This window comes from Bombina bombina, chromosome 6, assembly GCF_027579735.1.
Source record: "Bombina bombina isolate aBomBom1 chromosome 6, aBomBom1.pri, whole genome shotgun sequence".
NCBI lineage: Eukaryota > Metazoa > Chordata > Amphibia > Anura > Bombinatoridae > Bombina > Bombina bombina.
The window spans coordinates 534,431,846-534,449,691 of NC_069504.1; positions in this window are offsets into that span (position 1 = coordinate 534,431,846).

Sequence of the window (17,846 nt, forward strand, 5' to 3'; positions counted from 1 at the left end):
AAGATTTAAAGAGACAGAGACATGAGTCCTGACACTTTGTCTTGGAAATTAAGATACTTTATCAATACCATCCGAGGGCATAGATTACCATCTGCATACTTTTTAATACTACCAATCCTATGCTCTCTTTCTACCTTTAATTCTCCTGAAGCTATTTGCATTCCCATCAAGCTGGGCAGGGTAGTTGCCCCAAATATTAATAGCGCTTCATATTCCTTACTTCCGGGTAACCCCACAATAGGTACATTACTACGTCGGGACCTATCCTCAAGATCTTCGATTAATTGTAATGTTTTAATCTTATCATCATATTTTACCATTTTTGTTTAATGAATATTGACTCTGTCCTCCAAATCAGAGACTCTTGTCTCTACCTCTGTAATTCTTATGGAGGATTGCCTAATCTCAGATGAGAGATCAGTTATTTTTTTAACTAGCTCAAATTGTGGTAATATTAATTCTGCAAGCTGGTTAATTCATTGTTAGTTGTGTCTCTTGACTTTTAACTGCACTTTCTAAGTTCACCTCCAAGCTAGCCTCCTGCAATGGCTTTGTCTTTTTTATCTTTTTTAATGGCATGGCTGGGGATCTTGTTTTTACCTTTGTTATATATTTTTCCATAGATTCTGAGAGCAGTGTATATCTAGAAATAAATTACAATTTCCCAAATTGTATACAACGATAGCTCAGAACTCTGAGCTTGGATGTATATTAGTGAAAATCCGCTTATATATGATATTAGTCTAGAAAATCTAGAATTCTTGTGTGCCTGTGAAACAAAAGGGAAGAGAGGAAAAAAAAAAGGGGGGGGGGGTGGTCCCTGTGAATTAGGGAAAAAGTGCCTATGTGTTTGTAACAACCTCCCATGTGATCCAAAAGTGATTATGGGATAGTGCTTATCCTAATATTAAATAATCAGAATTTAGGAAAACATACCATGCTATTCCACTATTTAGTCTCCCCGCCTTTGAAAACCTTTGACAAATCTATATATAATGTGAACTTAACACATCTCTGTTTAACCAACTTATTTTCACCTCAATATGGTTTTGAAGGGTGAAGCCTATTAGGCAAATCTCCTATACACACTTATCTTCATTTATCCCTTATATCTTCAGTAGATACCAGCGATCTACATGATACTCTTATAACATTTAACTTTTATATTATCAGACAATATCTTGCATGGACAGTTTATAAACTCTAGATGCTATTGCAGGCTATTCTGCCTCAGTCGTGTCTAGGAGCTTGCTGTACCATTTAAATTCTACACATCTTAGACTATAAACACAACCTGCTGATCAATTTAAAGATTCAGAAAAGGATTCAAGACTCAAATTTAGCCTAATAATACCAGGATGAACACCAATATCTACGTACCCATGTTTACATAATAACCTACCCATTAAGGATGTTTGTTATATTTAACTTCTATGTTGTCAGGCTATACCTTTTATACCATTTGTCTCTTATGCCTTCAGAAGATACCAGCAATCTACATTATGATCTTATGACTTAGAATCCTGATAACCCTTAGCTTATATATTATCACTTATTATCTTACATGAACAGTTTTTTTATGCTGTTTGGCATAGTATTTCAATTCCTCTCATTAGAGCTGTAGAGCGCGCGCTCTTCCTTCACGCTCCCCCCGCCCTTACATCATTAAAAAGGGACATATTGATGGTTATTTCTGTTTGAATGATCAAAATACATTTACAGGAGCCCAGGCTCCAGCCTATTTTATGTTATGGTGGATCATGACATAGGAAAGCTTGTGCAATGGAACAACTCATAGCCAGAGATTTCATCATTTGAATTTGAGTTACAATTTTATAGCCTACAGGCAGCAGTGGAAAATGTAGCTCATCATTACTTCCCTTAGAATCTGACTTATTTCTCATATTACTCAGCATCATGCCCAAAAGTCTTTGTAAAAAAAGGAAAAGAACGCCCAAAATTGAAATGTACTTTACACAATTGGGATACGAAGAAAAAATATACAGATTAGAAATATAAGACTATCAAACAATTTTAATACTTGGATAGTAGTAGAAGCTTTAACCCATATATTTGAAAAAATATATATTTTTTCTGCATATGCCACTTTATTGTTTATTGAAATAATACATGAATAAAATCTAGTTTGTTTTTTTTTAGGTTTAAATTCAATAAACTTACCAAGACTGAATCTGTTACATTGGTGAATTCCTTATATTATTATTTGGGCCAAAGATTGAGGCCTTAATGCATCCATAAGCTTTTCAATTTTTCTATAATTCCACTTTACTGTAATGGTTAAACCTTATTTACTTACTGGAGTTTTCTATCCCACCTAAAGTGACATTAAAGTAATTTTTAAATATGGATAGTAAGTATCTTCAGTTAAAGGGACATTAAACCCAAAATATTTCTCTCATTATTCAGATAGAGAATATAATTGAAAAAAAGTTTCCAATTTACTTCTATTATCAAATTTGCTTCCTTCTCATGATATTCTTTGTTGAACAGATACCTAGGTAGGTAGTGTGCACGTGCCTGCAGCACTACATGACAGTAAATAGTGCTGCCATCTAGTGCTCCTGCTAATGTATAACATTGTTGCAAAACTGCGGCCATATAGTGCTGCAGACATGTGCACACTTCTGAGCCTACATCCTTGCTTTTCAACAAAGGATAACAAGAAAACGAAGAAAATTTGATAACAGAAGTAAATTGGAAATTTGTTTACAATAGTGTGCTCTATCTGAATCACGAAAGAAAAAAATTGTGTTTTATGTCCCTTTAAGTACTGCAGTGCAAAAATACCTACATACAAAACTAAATATTTTAAGTATTGTACATTTTCATTTTATTTGAACAAGTTTCAGGGTTTTGTAAATCTAGAATAATCTAGGGAGACACCTTTGAGAAGTGAGCCAATTCAAGGCTAGATGTAAATAAGTTGGTACACTTGTCTAAACAATCACTGGGTAGCAGGCAGAATGGTAAGGAAACCAGTGGTAGAACTACCATTTGTGACACAGGTGCAGCGGCACCAAGAACAAAGTGCTGGCCCATAACAGCCAATCTTTACATAGGTGTGTGTTTTTTATTAGTGCTCTATCTCTTTCTGTCTGTCTGTCTGTCTTCAAAATCATTGTACAGAGCTACATGTATATTATTACTATTGCTTGCTACTGAGTTACCTTTGGGGGCAGGACAAGGTCAAGATTTTTTTCTGAGGTTAGGGCAGGTGACTGTCACTAAACACTATGAGGTCAGACACGAACAGGCTAAAGTAGAAACAACACTAGGGCCTCGATCACATACTTGGCGACATGCACAAAATTAATCTAATAAAAATTAGTCTAACCGAGTGATCACATACCAGGCGCAGCAGACAAGTTACGGTCGTTGATTTTTGATGCAGCACAAGGATTTACGCGAGCAGAATGTATATATTTTAATCCACTTTCAGCTCGCCACACATAGGCAGGCGCAGCAACCCTTGTGCACAGTAAAAAAAAAAGCATTGTTTGTTGGAACCTTAACAAACACCTAACGCATGTGCAATAGTAACCCCTAAACCGCCATCCCCCACTTCGTAATCACTAATAAAAGTTACTAACCCCTAAACTGCTATCCCCCCACAATGCAAAGTACATAATAAACCTATTAACTCCTAAACCGCTATCCCCCCACAACACAAAGTACCTAATTAAACTATTAATCCTTAAACCACCATCCCCCACAATGCAAAGGACATAATAAACCTATTAACCCCTAAACCGCCATCCCTCCCACAACGCAAAGTATTAAACTAATAACTAAACCCTATAACCTAACACCCTCTAACTTCACCCCAATTAAAATACACATAAATAAAAGTCAAAATATACTACCTAAAAAAATACTACATTACCAAAAACCCCTAACATTACATAAAATTAAAAAAAACTATCCTTACAAAAAAATAACAACTAAAATTATCCAAAATTTTAATACCCCTGTTAAAAAAAACAAAAAAACAAAAAATATCTTTCTAAGTGCTATTGGTAGTTTATTTCTAGATTAGGATTTTATTATTTTGGGGTGTTTTTTTATATTGGGGGCTATTAGAATAGGAATATTATTTTTATTTTGGATAATTTCGTTTGTTATTTTTTGTAATGTTAGCTTATGTTATTTTTTGTAATGTTAGCTTATGTTATTTTTTGTAATGTTAGCTTATGTTATTTTTTGTAATTTTAGTGTTTTTTTTTATAATGGTAGTTTTGTATTTTGTTTGGTAATGTTAGGATGTATTATGTTTAGTAATGTTAGGTTATTTATTTTCTGTAATGTTAGTTTTTTTTGTAATTTAGCTTTTTTATTTTTTGTACTAAGGTAGTTATACATATATATATATATATATATATATAATTTATTTATTTAAGTGTATTTCAATTGGGGTTAAGTTAGGGGGTGTTAGGTTAGAGGGTTTAGTATTAGTTTAATACTTTGCATTGTGGGGGGTGGCAGTTTAGGGGTTAATAGTTTAATTAGGTACTTTGCGTTGTGGGGGGATGGCAGTTTAGGGGTTATTAGGTTTATTTAGCAGTTGCGTTGTGGGGGGATGGCAGTTTAGGGGTTAATAGGTTTAATAGGTACTTTGCGTTATGGGTGGTTTAGGGGTTAGTAACTTTAATTAGTGTTTGCAATGTGGGGATGGTGGTTTAGGGGTTTTAAATAGAGTTTTGACGTGTCGGTTTATTTCATTTTTCTTTTGGTTTTTACGTGTGAATTTAACTTACAGAAAAAAATAGTCTTTATTTTTTAGTTATGCGTGCAATATACTGGTGCAAGTTACTAGCGACGCCAGAAATGTGTAGTTGCACACATTTTTTAACCTCGCCAGTTTTTTTTTTACTTATGCCAGTATATCATGGGCGAGATCAGCCGGCGATGCCGGTGTTTAGTCTGGTTTTGCTATTACATATATGGCGCCACATATAAATGCGGCGTGTATATTTGACCAGTTGCCCGCTTATTTTACTCACATAAGCTAACATAGAACCGCGTTGCAAGTTGGTATCACATATTCAGTGCAAGGACTTATGCGGCGAAAATGGAGACATTTTACTCCATTTTCACCTTGCCACACATAGGCAGGCGCAGCAAGCCTTACTCTGAAAATGTGAGTACCGTAACTCCTGTAACTCCCTGAAAATATACCAAATGCATGTGCAATATCTATCTGTCAACCGCAATCCCCCACCGCAATAACTAATAAAGCATATTAACCCCTAATCCGCCGAACCCACACATCGCAATATGCCTAATTAAACTATTAACCCCTTATCTGCCATTCACCAACATCGCAAACAACTTAATAACGTATATTAACCCCTAAACCGCCAATCCCCCACAACACAATTAACCTAATTAAGCTATTAACTCCTAAACTGCTAACCCCCCCCCCCCCCCCACAACGCAAATAACTAATTTACGGCTAGATTAGGAGTTTTGCTGTAAGAGCTGCTCGGTACTAACTTGCAAGTTATTGTCACCGCTCACCTCCCTACAGCGCTGGTATTACAGGTTTGCAAAAACCCGGCGTTAGCAGGCAATAAGTGAGCGTAAAGCAAAATTGAGCGCCATACTGCACTCCAATACCAGTGCTGCGGTGAGCTGCGCTGAGCTGGTTTTACGTGCTCGTGCACGATTTCTACATAGACATCAATGGGGATAACCAGCTGAAAAAAAAGTCTAACACCTGCAATAAAAGAGCGTAAAGCTCCGTAACGCAGCCCCATTGATTCCTATGGGAAAACTAAATTTATGTTTACACCTAACATCCTAACATGAACCCCGAGTCTAAACACCCCTAATCTGCCGCCCCCAACATCGCCGACACCTACATTACACTTATTAACCCCTAATCTGCCGCCCCTATCATCGCCGCCACCTACATTACACTTATTAACCCCTAAACTGCTGTCCCTAACATCGCAGCCACCTACATTATATTTATTAACCCCTAATCTGCCACCCCTAACATCGCCACCACCTACCTACATTTATTAACACCTAATCTTCCGCCCCAAACGCCGCCGCCACTATACTAAAGTTATTAACCCCTAACCCTAGACTAGTTAGTAAATAGTTATTAACTATTTACTAACTACCTAGTTAAAATAAATACAAATTTACCCGTAAAATAAAACCTAACCTGAGGAGTTACACTAACACCTAACCTTACAATACAATTAAATAAATTACATTTATTAAATACAATTAACTAAATTACAAAAAACAAACAAACACTAACTTACACAAAATAAAAAAGCAATTATCAAATATTTAAACTAATTACACCTAATCTAATAGCCCTATCAAAATAAAAAAGCCTCCCCAAAATAAAAAAACCTAGCCTAAACTACCAATAGACCTTAAAAGGGCCTTTTGCGGGGCATTGCTCCAAAGAAATCAGCTCTTTTACCTGTAAAAAAAAATACAAACACCCCCCCAACAGTAAAACCCACCACCCATACAACAAAACCCCCCAAATAAAATCCTAACTAAAAAAACTTAAGCTCCCCATTTCCCTGAAAAGGGCATTTGTATGGGCATTGCCCTTAAAAGGGCATTTAGCTCTTTTTCCGCCCAAACCCTAAGCTAAAAATTAAACCCACCCAATAAACCCTTAAAAAACCTAACACTAACCCCCGAAGATCCACTTACAGTTTTTGCAGACCCGACATCCATCCTCAACGAAGCGGCAGAAGTCGTCCCTTGAATTCCGATTGGCTGATAGAAGTCTACTAGCCAATCGGAATTAAAGGTGAAAAAATCCTATTGGCTGATGCAATCAGCCAATAGGATTGAGCTCGCATTCTATTGGCTGATTGGAACAGCCAATAGAATGTGAGCTCAATCCTATTGGCTGATTGGATCAGCCAATAGGATAGAAGCTCAATCCTATTGGCTGATTGCATCAGCCAATAGGATTTTTTCACCTTTAATTCCGATTGGCTGATAGAATTCTATCAACCAATCGTAATTCAAGGGACGCCATCCTGGATGACGTCACTTAAAGGAACCTTCATTCGAGAAGAGCCGTGGAAAGAAGAGGATGCTCCACGCCGGATGTCTTGAAGATGGAGCCGCTCCACGCCGGATGGATGAAGATAGAAGATGCCGTCTGGATGAAGACTTCTGCCGGCTTGGATGAAGTCTTCGGCCCGCTTGGATGAAGACTTCTCCCGGCTTCATTGAGGACTTCTTGCCGCTTGGATGAAGACTTCTGCTGCTTCGTTGAGGATGGATGTCGGGTCTGCAAAAACTGTAAGTGGATCTTCGGGGGTTAGTGTTAGTTTTTTTTTAAGGTTTATTGGGTGGGTTTTATTTTTAGCTTAGGGTTTGGGTGGAAAAAGAGCTAAATGCCCTTTTAAGGGCAATGCCCATACAAATGACCCTTTCAGGGCAATGGGGAGCTTATGTTTTTTTTAGTTAGGATTTTATTTGGGGGGATTTTGTTGTTTCGGTGGTGGGTTTTACTGTTGGGGGGTGTTTGTATTTTTTTTTACAGGTAAAAGAGCTGATTTCTTTGGGGCAATGCCCCGCAAAAGGCCCTTTTAAGGGCTATTGGTAGTTTAGTTTAGGCTACGTTTTTTTTTTTTTTTTCGGGGGGCTTTTTTTATTTTGATAGGGCTATTAGATTAGGTGTAATTAGTTTAAATATTTGCTAATTTGTATTTTATTTTGTGTAATTTAGTGTTTTTTTAAATTTAGTTAATTGTCTTTAATAAATGTAATTTATTTAATTGTTGTGTAAGGTTAGGTGTTATTGTAACTCAGGTTAGGTTTTATTTTACAGGTAAATGTATTTATTTTAGCTAGGTGGTTAGTAAATAGTTAATAACTATTTACTAACTAGTCTACCTAGTTAAAATAAATACAAACTTGCCTGTGAAAAAAAATATACCCTAAGCTAGATACAATGTAACTATTAGTTATATTGTAGGTATCTTAGGGTTTATTTTACAGGTAAGTATTTAGTTTTAAATAGGAATTATTTAGTTATTAATAGTAGGTTTTATTTAGATTTATTTTAAATTACATTAAAGTCAGTTGGTGTTAGGGTTAGGGTTAGACTTAGGGTTAGGGGTTAATAACTTTAGTATAGTGGCGGCGACGTTGGGGGCAGAAGATTAAGGGTTAATAAATGTAGGTAGGTGGCGGTGATGTTAGGGGCGGCAGATTAGGGGTTAATAAGTGTAATGTAGGTGTCGGCGGTGTCGGGGGCGGCAGATTAGGGGTTAATAACTGTAATGTAGGTGGCGTGACATTGGGGCGGGAGATTAGGGGTTAATAATTTTATTTTAGTGTTTGTGATGCGGGAGGGCCTCGGTTTCGGGGTTAATAAGTAGTTTATGGGTGTTAGTGTATTTTTTAGCACTTTACAGTGAGTGCAGAATTATTAGGCAAATGAGTATTTTGACCACATCATCCTCTTTATGCATGTTGTCTTACTCCAAGCTGTATAGGCTCGAAAGCCTACTACCAATTAAGCATATTAGGTGATGTGCATCTCTGTAATGAGAAGGGGTGTGGTCTAATGACATCAACACCCTATATCAGGTGTGCATAATTATTAGGCAACTTCCTTTCCTTTGGCAAAATGGGTCAAAAGAAGGACTTGACAGGCTCAGAAAAGTCAAAAATAGTGAGATATCTTGCAGAGGGATGCAGCACTCTTAAAATTGCAAAGCTTCTGAAGCGTGATCATCGAACAATCAAGCGTTTCATTCAAAATAGTCAACAGGGTCGCAAGAAGCGTGTGGAAAAACCAAGGCGCAAAATAACTGCCCATGAACTGAGAAAAGTCAAGCGTGCAGCTGCCAAGATACCACTTGCCACCAGTTTGGCCATATTTCAGAGCTGCAACATCACTGGAGTGCCCAAAAGCACAAGGTGTGCAATACTCAGAGACATGGCCAAGGTAAGAAAGGCTGAAAGACGACCACCACTGAACAAGACACACAAGCTGAAACGTCAAGACTGGGCCAAGAAATATCTCAAGACTGATTTTTCTAAGGTTTTATGGACTGATGAAATGAGAGTGAGTCTTGATGGGCCAGATGGATGGGCCCGTGGCTGGATTGGTAAAGGGCAGAGAGCTCCAGTCCAACTCAGACGCCAGCAAGGTGGAGGTGGAGTACTGGTTTGGGCTGGTATCATCAAAGATGAGCTTGTGGGGCCTTTTCGGGTTGAGGATGGAGTCAAGCTCAACTCCCAGTCCTACTGCCAGTTTCTGGAAGACACCTTCTTCAAGCAGTGATACAGGAAGAAGTCTGCATCCTTCAAGAAAAACATGATTTTCATGCAGGACAATGCTCCATCACACGCGTCCAAGTACTCCACAGCGTGGCTGGCAAGAAAGGGTATAAAAGAAGAAAATCTAATGACATGGCCTCCTTGTTCACCTGATCTGAACCCCATTGAGAACCTGTGGTCCATCATCAAATGTGAGATTTACAAGGAGGGAAAACAGTACACCTCTCTGAACAGTGTCTGGGAGGCTGTGGTTGCTGCTGCACGCAATGTTGATGGTGAACAGATCAAAACACTGACAGAATCCATGGATGGCAGGCTTTTGAGTGTCCTTGCAAAGAAAGGTGGCTATATTGGTCACTGATTTGTTTTTGTTTTGTTTATGAATGTCAGAAATGTATATTTGTGAATGTTGAGATGTTATATTGGTTTCACTGGTAAAAATAAATAATTGAAATGGGTATATATTTGTTTTTTGTTAAGTTGCCTAATAATTATGCACAGTAATAGTCACCTGCACACACAGATATCCCCCTAAAATAGCTAAAACTAAAAACAAACTAAAAACTACTTCCAAAAATATTCAGCTTTGATATTAATGAGTTTTTTGGGTTCATTGAGAACATGGTTGTTGTTCAATAATAAAATTAATCCTCAAAAATACAACTTGCCTAATAATTCTGCACTCCCTGTAATTATGAGTTTAATGGTACGGCTTTGTAGCGTAAAACTCATAACTACTGACTTTCAGTTTACGGTATGGATCTTGAAGGTATAGGCTGTACTGCTCACTTTTTGGCCTCCCAGGCAGACTTGTAATACCGGTGCAAAGGAAGTCCCATTGAAAAAGGACTTTTTAAAAGCTGCGGTAGTTACGTTGCGTTACGGCCAAAAAAGTGTGCGGTGCAGCTAAACCTTCAAAACTCGTAATACCAGCGGTAGTGAAAAAGAGCCTTAACGCTGCTTTTTCACTCATACCGCAAAACTCGTAATCTAGCCGTGAATTACTAAACCCCATAACCTAACACCCCCTAAATAAACCCGAATTACCTAAAATTAGAAAATACAAAATTACAAAAAATAAAAAAAGTCTAACATTACAGAAAATAATAAACCAAATTATCAAAAATTAAAAAAAATTAAACCTTATCCCTATGAAAATAAAAAAGCCCCCAAAATTAAAACACCCCCTAATCTAAACCAAACTACCAATAGCCCTTAAAAGGGCCTTTTGTAGGGCGGTGCTCTAAGTTAAACAGCTCTTTTACATTTTAAAAAAACTAAGTTCTCCCTAACAGTAAAAACAAAACAAAATAAAAAAACCTAACACTAGTCCTAAAGTCCTAAACTACCCATTGCCCCTAAAGGGGCATTTGTATGGGCATTGCCCTTAAAAGGGCATTCAGCTCTTTTAGTGCCCTTAAAAGGGCATTCATCTCTTTTACCACCCAATAAAATCCCTAAATAAAAAAAATAAAAAAAAAGCCTAAGTCTAACCCCCAGATAGGTACTCACAGTCCCTGATATCCGGCGGTGAAGTCTTCTTCCAAGCGGCAACCTCTTCTATCTTCATCCAGGACCGTGGAACCGAAGCCTGGTGACCGCGGAACTGAAGACCGGCGACCGCGGAGCCATGGAGTATGGAGGATCCTCATTGTACGATCACCGCCGTACACTGAATATTGAATGCAAGTTACGCTTTTAAATATGGCGTACCTTGCATTCCTATTAGCTGATTTGAATCTTCAAATTCATATCAGCCAATAGGATGAGAGCTACTGAAATCCTATTGGGTAATTTGATTAGATTAGGGGGTGTTTTTACTTTGGGGGCTTTTTTATTTTCTTAGGGATAAGGTTTAATTTTTCATTTTTGATCATTTGGTTTATTATTTTCTGTAATGTTAGACTTTTTTATTTTTTTGTAATTTTAGATTAATTTAATTTAATCTTAGGTTTTTTTAAGTACTGTCATGATTTTTTATTTTAATTGTAATTTTATGTAATTTGGGGTTAATTTAGGGGGTGTTAGGTTAGGGGGCTTAATAATTAAATTACAGCTAGATTACGAGTTTTGAGCGCTATAGGGAAATTAACGACCACCACAAAAGCGGCATTATTTCACCTCCCTATATCGCTGCTATTACAAGTTTTTAAAAAGCAGGCTAGTGCAGGCGATATGGTGGCGTTTAGCTCCATACCGCACCAAAATCAAGTGCTGCTTTGACGTGCTGGTGCACGATTTCCCCATAGACATCAATGGGTAGAGCTGGCCAAAAAAATCCTTAAACCTGCGATCGCGGAAACAAAAGCTCCGTAACGCAGCCCCATTGATGTCTATGGGGAAAAGAAAAAGCTAAGTTTAAACCTTACACCCTAATATAAAACCCACGTCTAAACACCCCTAATCTGCTGCCCCTAACATCGCCGCCACCTACATTACAGTTATTAACCCCTAATCTGCCACCCCAGATATCGCCGTCACCTACATACAGTTATTAACCCTTAATCTGCTGCCCCTAACATCGCCGCCACCTACATTACAGTTATTATCCCCCTAATCTGTCACCCGCGATATCGCTGTCACCTCATAAGTTATTAACCCTTAATCTGCTGCCCCTAACCGCCACCTACATTACAGTTATTAAACCCTAATATGCCGCCCCCAATATCGCCGTCACTATACTAACATTATTAACCCCTAAACCTAAACCTAACCTAACCCTAAGCCTAAGTCTAACCCTAAATCTAACACCCCCTAAATTAAATATAATTAAAATAAATCTAAATAAACCTTACAATTATTAACTAAATAATACCCATTTAAAACTAAATACATAATTACCTGTAAAAAAAAACTAATGGAGAGATTACGAGTTTTGCGTTAGGAGCTGTGCGGTGCTAACGAGCAGTTTTTTCTCACCGCTCACTTACCTGCAGCGCTGGTATTACAGGGTTTTACAATTCCAGCGTTAAAAGGCAAGAAGTGAGCGTAGAGCAAAATTTTGCTCCATACCGCACTCCAATACCAGTGCTGCTTAAGTCAGCGGTGAGCTGGTTGTACGTGCTCGTGCACGATTTCCCCATAGACATCAATGGGGAGAGCCGGCTGAGAAAAAGTCTAACACCTGCCAAAAAGCAGCGTAAATCTCAGTAATGCAGCCCCATTGATTCCTATGGGGAAACTAAAGTTATGTTTACACCTAACACCCTAACATGAACCCTGAGTCTAAACACCCCTAATCTTACACTTATTAACCCCTAATCATCCGCCCCCAACATCGACGGCACCTACATTATTCTTATTAACCCCTAATCTGCCGCTCCGGACACCGCTGCCACCTACATTATACTTATTAACCCTTAATCTGCTGCCCCAACATAGCCGCCACCTACATTATATTTATTAACCCTAATCTGCTGCCCCAATGTCACCTCAACCTACCTACACTTATTAACCCCTAATCTGCTGCCCCCAATGTCGCCGCCACTATATTAAATGTATTAACCCCAAAATCTAAGTCTAACCCTAACCCTAACACCCCCTAACTTAAATATAATTTAAATAAATCTAAATAAAATTAATATAATTAACTAAATAATTCCTATTTAAAACTAAATACTTACCTATAAAATAAACCCTAAGTTAGCTACAATATAACTAATAGTTACATTGTATCTAGCTTAGGGTTTATTTTTATTTTACAGCCAAGTTTGTATTTATTTTAACTAGGTAGAATCGTTATTAAATAGTTATTAACTATTTAATAACTACCTAGCTAAAATAAAGACAAATTGACCTGTAAAATAAAACCTAACCTAAGTTACAATAACACCTAACACTACACTACAATTAAATAAATGAACTAAATTAAATACAATTAAATAAATTAAATTAGCTAAATCACAAAAACAAACAAACAAACACTAAATTACAGAAAATAAAAAACAAATTACAGATCTTTAAACTAATTACACCTAATCTAATAGCCCTATCAAAATAAAAAAAGCCCCCCCAAAATAAAAAAAACCTAGCCTAAACTAAACTATCAATAGCCCTTAAAAGGGCTTTTTGCGGGGCATTGCCCCAAAGTAATCAGCTCTTTTACCTGTAAAAAAAAAAATACAAACAACCCCCCCAACAGTAAAACCCACCACCCACACAACCAACCCCCCAAATAAAAGCCTAACTAAAAAAAACTAAGCTCCCCATTGCCCTGAAAATGGCATTTGGATGGGCATTGGCCTTAAAAGGGCATTTAGCTTTATTGCAGGCCCAAAGCCCTAACCTAAAAAATAAACCCACCCAATACACCCTTAAAAAAATCCTAACACTAACCCCCGAAGATTCACTTACCGGGAGAAGTCTTCATCCAAGCGGCAAGATGTCCTCAAGGAAGCCGGCAGAAGTGGTCCTCCAGACGGGCAGAAGTGGTCCTCCAGACAGGCAGAAGTCTTCATCCAGACGGCATCTTCTATCTTCATCTTTCCGACACGGAGCGGCTCCATCTTCAAGAAATCCGGCGCGGAGCATCCTCTTCAAACGACAGCGTCTTCGGAATGAATATAACTTTAAGTGACGTCATCCAAGATGGCGTCCCTTAGATTCTGATTAGTTGATAGAATTCTATCAGCCAATCGGAATTAAGGTTGAGAAAATCCTATTGGCTGATCCAATCAGCCAATAGGATTGAACTTCAATCCTATTGGCTGATCCAATCAGCCAATAGGATTGAGCTCACATTCTATTGGCTGATTGGCACAGCCAATAGAATGCCAGCTCAATTCTATTGGCTGATTGCATCAGCCAATAGGATTTTTTCTACCTTAATTCCGATTGGCTGATAAAATTCTATCAGCCAATCGGAATCTAAGGGACGCCATCTTGGATGACGTCACTTAAAGTGATATTCATTCCGAAGAAGCCGTCGTTTTAAGAGGATACTCTGCGCCAGATGTCTTGAAGATGGAGCCGCTCCGCATCGGAAGGATGAAGATAGAAGATGCCGTCTGGATGAAGACTTCTGCCCGTCTGGAGGACCACTTCTGCCGGCTTCGTTGAGGACATCTTGCTGCTTGGATGAAGACTTCTCCCGGTAAGTTAATCTTCCGGGGTCAGTGTTAGGATTTTTTTAAGGGTGTATTGGGTGGGTTTATTTTTTAGGTTAGGGTTTTGGGCCTGCAATAGAGCTAAATGCCCTTTTAAGGGCAATGCCCATCCAAATGCCCTTTTCAGGGCAATGGGGAGCTTAGGTTTTTTTAGTTAGGCTTTTATTTGGGGGGTTGGTTGTGTGGGTGGTGGGTTTTACTGTTGGGGGGGGTTGTTTGTATTTTTTTTTACAGGTAAAAGAGCTGATTACTTTGGGGCAATGTCCTGCAAAAAGCCCTTTTAAGGGCTATTGATAGTTTAGTTTAGGCTAGTGTTTTTTTATTTTGGCGGGGCTTTTTTTATTTTGATAGGGCTATTAGATTAGGTGTAATTAGTTTAAAGATCTGTAATTTGTTTTTTATTTTCTGTAATTTAGTGTTTGTTTGTTTTTGTGATTTAGCTAATTTAATTTATTTAATTGTATTTAATTTAGTTAATTTATTTAATTGTAGTGTAGTGTTAGGTGTTATTGTAACTTAGGTTAGGTTTTATTTTACAGGTCAATTTGTCTTTATTTTAGCTAGGTAGTTATTAAATAGTTAATAACTATTTAATAACTATTATACCTAGTTAAAATAAATACAAACTTGCCCGTAAAATAAAAAATAAACCCTAAGCTAGCTACAATGTAACTATTAGTTATATTGTAGCTAGCTTAGGGTTTATTTTATAGACAAGTATTTAGTTTTAAACAGGAATAATTTAGTTAATTAGAGTAATTTTCTTTAGATTTATTTAAATAATATTTAAGTTAGGGGTGTTAGGGTTAGACTTAGATTTAGGGGTTAATACATTTAATATAGTGGCACCGACGTTGGGGACGGCAGATTAGGGGTTAATAAGTATAATGTAAGTGGCGGAGATGTTAGGGATGGCAGATTAGGGGTTAATAATATTTAACTAGTGTTTGCGAGGCGGAGTGCGGCGGTTTAGGGGTTAATATGTTTATTCTAGTGGTGGCGATGTCCGGAGCGGCAGATTAGGGGTTAAAAATTTTAATATAGTGTTTGCGATGCGGGAGGGCCTTGGTTTAGGGGTTAATAGGTAGTTTATGGGTGTTAGTGTACTTTTTAGCACTTTAGTTATGAGTTTTATGCTACAGCGTTGTAGTGTAAAACTCATAACTACTGACTTTAGAATGCCTTACAAATCTTGGAGGTAGAGGGTGTACCGCTCACTTTTTGGCCTCCCAGGACAGACTCGTAATACCAGCGCTATGGAAGTCCCATAGAAAAAAGGGTTTACAAAGTTTACGTAAATCGGTTTGCGGTAAGGCCAAAAAATTGTGCAGTGCCCATAAACCTGCCAGACTCGTAAATCGTAATAGCAGCAGTAGTGAAAAAGCAGTGTTAGGACCTGTTAACGCTGCTTTTTCATCTTAACGCAAAACTCGTAATCTAGCCGTAAGCTAGCTACAAAATAACTAATAGTTATGTTGTAGCTATCTTAGGTTTTATTTTTATTTCACAGATAAGTTTGTATTTATTTTATCTAGGTAGACTAGTTAGTAAATAGTTAATAACTATTTACTAGCTACCTAGTTAAAATAAATACAAAGTTACCTGTAAAATAAAACCTAACCTGCCTTACACTAAAAACTAACATTACAATAAAATAAATTAAATTATTAAAATACAATTTTCTAAATTACAACCCCCCCCCCCACTAAATTACAAAAAATAAAAAATGAAATTATCAAAAATAAAAGTGAATTACTCCTAATCTAATAGCCCTATCAAAATAAAAAAGCCCCCCAAAATAAAAAACCTGCTAGCCTACACTAAACTGCCAATGGCCCTTAAAAGGGCCTTTTGTGGGGCATTGCCCCAAAGAAATCATCTCTTTAACCTGTAAAAAAAATACAATCACCCCCCAACAGTAAAACCCACCACCCACCCAACCAAACTCCAATCAGCCAATAGGATTGAGCTCTCATTCTATTGGCTGTTCCAATCAGCCAATAGGATGAAAGCTCAATCCTATTGGCTGATTGCAACAGCCAATAGGATTTTTCCCCTTTAATTCCTAATGGCTGATATAAATCTTTCAGCTGATAAGAATGTAAGGGACACCATCTTGAATGACGTCACTTAAAGGGAACCTTTATTTTCCAGCGACTACTGTAAGAAGAGGATGCTCCGCACTGGATGTCTTGAAGATGGACCCGCTCCGTGCCAAATGGATGAAGATAGAAGATGCCGTCTGGATAAAGTCTTCTTTCCGATTGGATGAGGACATCGCCGGGTGGATGAAGATCAAAGAGGCCCCCTGGATGAAGACTTCTTGCCGCTTGGATGAGGACTTCGCCGGCTGGATGAGGATGGATGTCCGGACTTTGATAACTGTAAGTGGATCGTCGGGGGTTAGTGTTAGGTTTTTAAAGGTTTTTTTGGGTGGTTTTTTTTTTAGGTTAGGGTTTTGGGCAATGTAAAAGAGCTAAATGCCCTTTTAAGGGCAATGCCCATCCAAATGCCCTTTTCAGGGCAATGGGGATCTTAGGTTTATTTAGGGGGTTTGGGTGGGTGGTGGGTTTTACTGTTGGTGGGTGTTTGCAGGGCGATGCCCTGCAAAAGGCCCTTTTAAGGGCCATTGGCAGTTTAGTGTAGGCTAGGCTTTTTTAATTTTGGGGGGGCTTTTTTATTTTGATAGGGCTATTAGATTAGGAGTATTCATTTTTCTTTTTGATAATTTCGTTTTTTATTTTTTGTAATTTAGTGTTTATTTTTTTTTGTAATTTAGTAAATTGTATTTTATTAATTTAATTAATTTAATTTTATTGTAATGTTAGTTTTTAGTGTAAGGCAGTTAGGTTTTATTTTACAGGTAACTTTGTATTTATTTTAACTAGGTAGTTAGCAAATAGTTAATTACTATTTACTAACTAGTCTACCTAGTTAAAATAAATACAAACTTACCTGTGAAATAAAATATTATATTATTTTGTAGCTAGCTTAGGTTTTTCTTTACAGGTAAGTTTGTATTTAGTTTTAAATAGGAATTATTTAGTTAATAATTGTAAGGTTTATTTAGAGTTATTTTAATTATATTTAAGTTAGGGGGTGTTAGGCTTAGGGTTACATTAGGGTTAGGGTTAGATTTAGGGTTAGGATTAGGGTCAGGATTAGGGGTTAATATATTTATGTAGAGTTAGTGATGTTGGAGGTCAGAGGTTTAGGGGTTAATCATTTATTTTAGTATATTTCGTTGTGGGGGCTTGTGTTTTAGTGGTTAATAGGTTTATTATAGTGGCGGTGTGGGCGGACGGCAGATTGGGGGTTAATAATATTGAATAGTGTTTGTGATGTGAGAGGGCAGCGGTTTAGGGCTTAATAGGTTTATTATAGTGGCTCAATTATACTACTTGATTCTGCAATTGTATCTCAACCCCCAAGTTTACCTAT